The sequence below is a fragment of the Eretmochelys imbricata genome, chromosome 5 (assembly GCF_965152235.1).
Source record: "Eretmochelys imbricata isolate rEreImb1 chromosome 5, rEreImb1.hap1, whole genome shotgun sequence".
Taxonomy (NCBI): Eukaryota; Metazoa; Chordata; order Testudines; family Cheloniidae; genus Eretmochelys; species Eretmochelys imbricata.
The window spans coordinates 100,468,783-100,476,146 of NC_135576.1; positions in this window are offsets into that span (position 1 = coordinate 100,468,783).

Genomic DNA, 7,364 nt, shown 5'->3' on the forward strand with positions numbered 1-7,364 from the left:
GTTCACTACTTCTTGACCCTCCCAGGACACTATACAGTAGTGATTTTTTGTCTTAATTAGCATGTTGAACTGAAACTACATCTGTCCAAATTCTCCCTTTGTCTCCTATTGCTTACGCTTACATGATACCAAGGCTTTTAACTAATTTGAACCCATCAATTAAACATTGTAGTCTTTGAATCTCCCATTCAGGGAGAAGAAGCAATTTCTGTGGGCTATGCTAGCTCTGACTCAGTGCTTTAATATACTGAAGTTCTTGTGCAGTGCATCGGATAGGATATAATTTAATGGAAATTGGCAAGACTACAGTGTTTAGACAGAGCTGGTCACAGCAGTTTCAGGAAGAGAGAACAGAACAGTGTGTTTGTTAAATGATGCCTATGTCCAGTTTGTGATTATTATTCAGCAGGGAGACGGAAGTGCAATTTGTGCACGCTTCTAGATAACTGAATTAATGGTGACAGTAACACAACGAGGCCTCTACAAATTAAAAAAAATTCCAGAATACCTTGCTTCACAACCACTTGTCCAAAATGAGCACATACAATGTAAAGTCCAGCTTCTAATGGTTGAGTGTTCAGCAGATGAAATAGCAATGCATATTAAATTCCCAAGCTGATGACTTAAGTCTGTGTGTGTGTGTGTGTCTGTGCGACTGTGTTAAAGTTAACCTTTGCAAATCAACATGCAAAGAAAAGAAGTTCATTGTGGCGCAGTGGTGTAATTTATAGTTGTCTGAAGTATTGCAGAGATCTGCGAATGTCTTTTATTTGTTGCAGTGCCCATGTTCAGCTAGCCAAGGACCAAATAAGAGGCTCAACAGGAATCTCTTTAGTGTTCTCTGTTGCCACTCTTTTTAGTGGCAGTGGGATTTCTTGCTCACTCAGAGTCCCAAGATATGCAGACCTTTCCTCTTGGCTGAATGGCAGATCGATTCAGCTTCCTCAAAAGTTAATCAGTGCTGCTTTGTGCAGCATAATACTACCCACCAAATGCTAATGGAGCGAGTGCATCCATGGTGCGTCCGGTATATCAGGGCTAGGAAAGAAAAGAATAACGTTCTCACAGGGTTTTATTTCTTTTCCTTTTTAGTAGATTTTTGAAACTGGCAGAATCATTTTCCATTTCCCTAAAATAGCAGCCCACTTCACTTTGTTTTTGTACTTTGAAACTTCATAGCAAAGTCTGAAATGGATGTGCCTGTAAAATGCGTAAAGGCTTGGCACAGCTCTGACATGGTGCATCATAGATTTTTCTTTCCTCCAGATTACATAACTTCTTGTTGTTTATCTGTAGCATCAACAACCATTGTTGCAATGATCCCCCTACAGTGGTGTAATTGTGCTAGTAAAGTGTACCCAGTGTTATTTTAATGAAAAATTGTGTGTGATTAACTGCACACAACTCTTAAAAAAAATACAAGTAAGTAATTCTTATTATGGGCTGTCAGGTGCAAAATGTCAACATTACTAAGATAGCCAGTTTAGCTAGAGACCACCAAATTAGCCACAGCCTTAATTGCAAAGATGCAAGGAATTGATATGATTTTGGAGAGGCTTAATTTCGGTAATTTCCACCTGAATTGTTTCAGGGAGAAATATTTGACAGTTTAGCTCTTATGATTTAAACTTAAATGAGCTGTCTTCAGAGGTTTTGAGTAATTTTCCACTGATAGGTTAATTCTGGAGTCTTGGGACTTTCCTGCCACAAAAGCACAATGCATGATATGGAGGGTTAAATGTTTAATGAAATTCTTACTACTTTTTTTAACCTTCCACCTTTATGGTTTTGAATTTGACAGAAAAATATAAGTGGTTAATTTTGAAAAGAATACAATCTTTTCTACAGTTTATGCCAAAGTTCTGAGTCTTTGTAGCAAACCAAATGCTTCTGCTTTCTATAAACTGGTTTTACAGAGAAGAAAGTCCGTAAGAACATCTGGCACTTAAACTGACACTGCCATCTTGTTTTTTTAAAAATAAAAATTTAAAAATACAAAAGCTAATTTTCTGAGATGATCCTTTAAATAATATGTCATGAATAACGGTCTATTGTTGGAGGGGGGCAGTGTGGCTGGTAGCAATGTCTACTGTTAGGGTTGCCTGATACTTATCTTTACATCTCTGTTTTCAGTTGCTTATAACATTGCCAAACTTTAACTGTTTGGGCTGAAATTGTCCATACTGGGAGTCTGTCTCAGGTTGAATATTTTTGGAAATATTCAGCCAAAAGTCTTCAACAGTTTTTGAGAACAAGGCCAGAAAAAAAATCATTGTTTTGCCCATGTGAAATTCTGGCAGCCTTTTCTCTGAAAAGCTCTAGTGTCCTCTGCCTTTAACAAATTCCATCCCTGCCACATTTCAGGGACTTGCCTTTTGCCTTCCTCATGAAAAAATGCTGCTATTTGACCATGTTATAAGCCCTTTTGAAAATCATAATTTACACATGCTGAGTAGAGACTTCCCAGAGCTATGCAACTAAAAATGGCAAATATTCAATCCACACTGAGCATGCCTCGGGGCTGCAGGAGGCTGAACAGGATTTTCCCTGTGACTGCAGATCTCTGTGCCAGGACCGTGCATAGAAGAGGAGACAAGAAGGGTGTCTCTCCTGCACGCTTATCGACCCTTCTGCTGGGTCCAGGCATTGTGGAGGCGGAAGTCTCCTGCATCAACTGCACGGGGGGACAAAAGCCGGATCTGAGGATGAGATGGGGGAAGTAGGTTGGGACAAGGAGCTGGAGTGGGGTGGGAGGCAACTGGGGCTGAAGGCTGAGAGGAAAACTGAAACTGTAGTTGGGATGTGGAAAGGAGACTGGGACTGGCTGGGCAAGGAGATCAGGAATGAGAGCCAGGCGGGCAAAGAAGACTGGGACATGTTGATCAGGATATTATGCCTGCAAGGTAAAGTATCCCTGGCCTGCAAGCCAGTTGGCTGAAAGAAAGGAGTGGGGGAAGAGGGAGGGGAACAGATCTGACAGGCAGGGAGGGAGTTTGGGGAGAACTGGCACTGGCCAGAGAGACTGGGACAAGGAGCCACAGGGGTTGGGAGACTGAGATTGGCTGAGGAGCCTGGGGGAGAGAAATTAGGACTTGGGAACCCCATGGGGGAGATGGAGATCATGGGTGAGGAAGCAACTGTAGGCCAGTGAAGGGGTCAGAAGCAGATCAGGGAGAGGAGCCGGTAGGGGGGGAATCAGGAATGGGGAGGATAGGCAAGGAATGGGACTTGAGCATGAGGGGTGAAGGAGAAGACTATGACTGCACCTGGGAGTCTGGAAAGGGAGACTAGAACTTCCTTGGCAATGAGAATTTATTTGGTTGAGGAGAATGGGACTGGGAGGAGAAGACAGGAACGGGAAAGAGAGAGGACAGGAATGGGGCAGAAGGGATCAAGTGGGGTGAGAGGGGAGGCAGAAGTGTGTGCCCACTCAAGCACATTTCCCAGCCTCCTTCACTACACAGCATCCACGTTCTGCAACAAATGAGGCAGAGATCCTGTAGAGAACAGCCTCCTTCAGTACACTACCCTGATCATCTCATGTGGAAAAATAGTACATGCTTATGTAACTAAAGACTGAATTGTTACCCCTTGTGACCAAGCTACTAGTGAAAATTTTGGGATCTTGTAAGTTGTTCAGTCAGGAGGAGAAATTGATGATGGAGTCAGGTATTTCTTTGATGCAATCCTGTTTATGTACAAAGAATGTACAGAAAGTCCTGTTTCCCTGAACACAGTAGGAATAAAATAACAAGAGAGTATGTTAGCTCCCATTTCCAAGCCCCCTTTCCAGTCAGCACTTAGCCCAAAATCTCTCTCATAGCTTTTCTCAGGGCCATGTTCCCAGTGCTTGTCCCCACTCTATCCTTAGCTTTTCTGCTGTTTCTTAGTTCTCTGGTGTTCATCACTGCTTTACCTTCTCCTTTTTGCACAGTCACACTTTCTATTAAAACAATACCCAAGGACTCCTCTCCACCCACATAGTTGAAATTCCTGATCAGCCTCACCTGTTCCTGTGTTTGGTTAGAGATCCCTATTGTTTCAGCTACCTGCTTCTCTAAAAGAGCTTAATGACTTCTTACAGCTATCTTAAATGAAGGGCAGCAGTTATACCCTCTAGATTCAATGAGGTTTAACCCAGCAGTAGCCTAACAGCATCATCATGCATACACCCAACGGAGCTGAATTAAGGCTGCACATGCAACCTTAATTCTGCCACTTCCTATCTTTTGAGTGCTTGAATTTGCAACCTTAATAATATTCTTTATAGTTTTTGTGTGTGTAATATATATACATACATGGATATTTTTGCTGCTGATATTTAGAAATTTATTTTGGGTAAGTCCATGAGTAAAAACACCAAGACCCCATTCTGAAACTGAAGTGTTTTATCTGGCAGTCCAACCCCATGCTATCAATTGCAGGATTGGCGCCTCTCCTTCCTTTTTAGTGCACACACCCACCAACTACAAGCTCAGTTTTGCTGCTACGACTGCAAATCACCCTTTTGCAGGACCATTGTTAAAGTATGAGTTCTCCCCGACCGTAGAGGAAAGTGTGGTGCCCTCAAGTTGCTGCAGAAGTCAGGAAGCACAATTGACTGAGATGAAGGATGGTCCAGTAGTTAGGACAGTACCCTAGGAATTGGGAGATCCAGGTTCAATTTCTTATTCCTCCACAGACTTCCTATTGTGACCTTGGGCAAGTCTCTGAGCCTCAGTTCCCCATCTGTAAAGTGGGGATAATAACACTTCCTGACCTCACAGGGGAGTTCTGAGGATAAATGCATTTAAGATTGTGAAGTGCTTTGGAATCTGCTGATTAAAAGTGCTATTAAGAGGCAGATAGTATTATTGTCCTCAACAAAACGGTGAAACTGACTAGTATTTATTTGTATTACTGTTGCACCTAGGAGCCCTAGTCATGGAATGGGACCCTATTGTGCTAGGCTCTGTACGTATGCAAAACAAAAAGATGGCCCCTGTGTTGAAGAGCTTACAATTTAAATAGGCAAGACAGATCCAAGGTGCGGGAAGGAGTGTCGAGCAGGTCAAGTGAACAATGTGATGGCGTCAAAAGTCATGTTAGTTCCACAATTTTTATTTATTTATTTTTTGGTTGGTTGGGTTAGTGAGGAAGGGAGAGTGACTGAGGAGGACAGGGAAGGGAAGAGTAGGGTAAGAGGAGTGACTCTCTGAGATGAAGAGACTGTGAGGGAGAGGGAGGGTTGGTGCAAATAACCAATCAGCACAGGGCAGAGAAAGACCAGTCAGAACTATGGAAAGTTTTCCAAAGTACCAAAAGTATGCTTTGGTCAAATTCACCAAGTAAATTGAAAAACCTAGAGATTTCTTTATTCTAATCTTTGTTAGAGCATTCTTAGGTGTCACTTCTAGCAATAGTAGATTCAGGGTGATTTGGGTTTTTTTAAGTTGTGTATGTACCTTTAAAAGGGACACCAATTTAAAATGTAGTCATATTCAAAAAATGAGCTAGAAGTTGTTTGCAGGTACTGTGGCTGCCTGCAGTAGCCTGTGTTTCTTTGTTGGGGGAATATTGGAGGGGTAGCCAGTTTAGCAAACATACAATCGTAGCTTGTAGACCCAAGTGCCAGATCAACTTTATATGCACAGAGACTGTGAATAATTGTTTTTAAGGAGGAACTAAAATGCAGTAAGTATATCCAGTAAAATGAAATGTATACACAAATTAACAATGATTCATGGGTGGGGAGGGAACAGAGGAGAAAATGGGTGGAGATTACTGCACCTTTAAAAGACTAACAGTTCTCTTATTATTAAGACGATAGAGCATGGTGACTGCCGAGGTTCCTTATGGGTGCTAAAAAGGCAGTAGTTTTCAGTTCTGCTGTAGAACAGAACTCATTGGTGAAAGCTCAGCCTATGAAAATGTGCTCTGCTTGGCTAAGTTTACACTAATGTGGACTTTTTTCCTTAAGGGGTGAAGAATGAGAAAGTTGAGAGGCAGGGCTTTAGTGAACAGAGAGCTTGTTGAAGCTAGGACGGCAAGGAGAAAAATCAGAGGCCTTGTTTTAGTTGGATGGAAAATGTATGGTCTGAGAGCAGAGACATGTCGCTAATTCAGGTAACTGGAAAACTAACGTTTATTGTTTGCCCTGCAGTTCAAAAGTACCTGATTCCTCTTGTGAGTTATGAATAGTTTTTGTGGGGAAGGAGGAGCAGGCTCTGCAGCGACCTCATGTATAAACTTTCTGTCTGCAGAAGCACAACAGATGTGGCAAAGTTTTATTTAGAATGCTTTGGTGGCATGTGAGTCCAGTGTCTGCAGGAAGCTGTGCTGTCCTGACATCTGAGCTGGCGATTCCTCTTTTGGCTGTGGAATTTTAGACTGCATTGGAAACAGGTCTCGCTGCATATTTTTAGTGAGTGGGCTTCGTGCAGGATTGAAATATAAAAGAGACAGATTCACAGACACACATCAATGTGCTCCCAAGCAAGAGAGAGCTCGTATTGCTGCTCCGACTTAAAACTGATCTGAAATTATTTTAACCTTTTTAAAAACCGTTGCCTGAAGTCTAACTGCATTGGCAAATTAGGGAGGAAACGATTTCTGCGTAACCCTTTTAATACTCCCTGAAGGAAGCACTGTCTCCAGATGGTTCACTGCAGCACAAAGAATCACCTGATCCTTTCATGCCGGACCTAGCACTAACCTGTGTGAACGTTTGTTGTGATGTGGTAGCGGTACCGGAGTTCCTCGAAGTATCATTTCCCGCTATCGGTAAAGACCTTTGCGGGGCCTTCATAAATTAAAGCAGCATATTTACATGTGTTTACTTACGATTTCAGCGTTAAATCTGTGTGTGCATGAGAAAGAGGGAGAGACTTTTTCAAGGTGAATGAAGATAGACAAGTAATATGTCTTCCAACTTGTAATGTTTAGTCTGTGCTACGAGTAGAGTGTAATTATCTTTTGCTTTTCCGCTGTATAGTTTAGCCAGAAGTAGCTTGTTTTATTTTATTTTAAATGTATTGATTTTGGGTTTTTTCCCTACAGAAAAAGAGGAAGGTGTTCTGAGTGGAGACGATGACAAAGAACATAAAGCTCCCTATTTTGTGGAAACTCCTTACGGCTACCAGTTAGACTTGGATTTTCTCAAGTATGTGGATGATATACAAAAGGGAAACACGATTAAGAAATTAAATATCCAGAAGAAGAGGAAACTAGTACCAACTTTTACAGGTACCAAGAACGCCAGTGGCCAATACAGTGGGTGGACCTCAACAGAGTCTCTCTCTTCATCAAACAGTGATGAGAATAAGCAGTCCTCCTTTGCAGCAAGGAATCAAGTAGCATTGTCTGTCACTGCAAGGCCATCAATT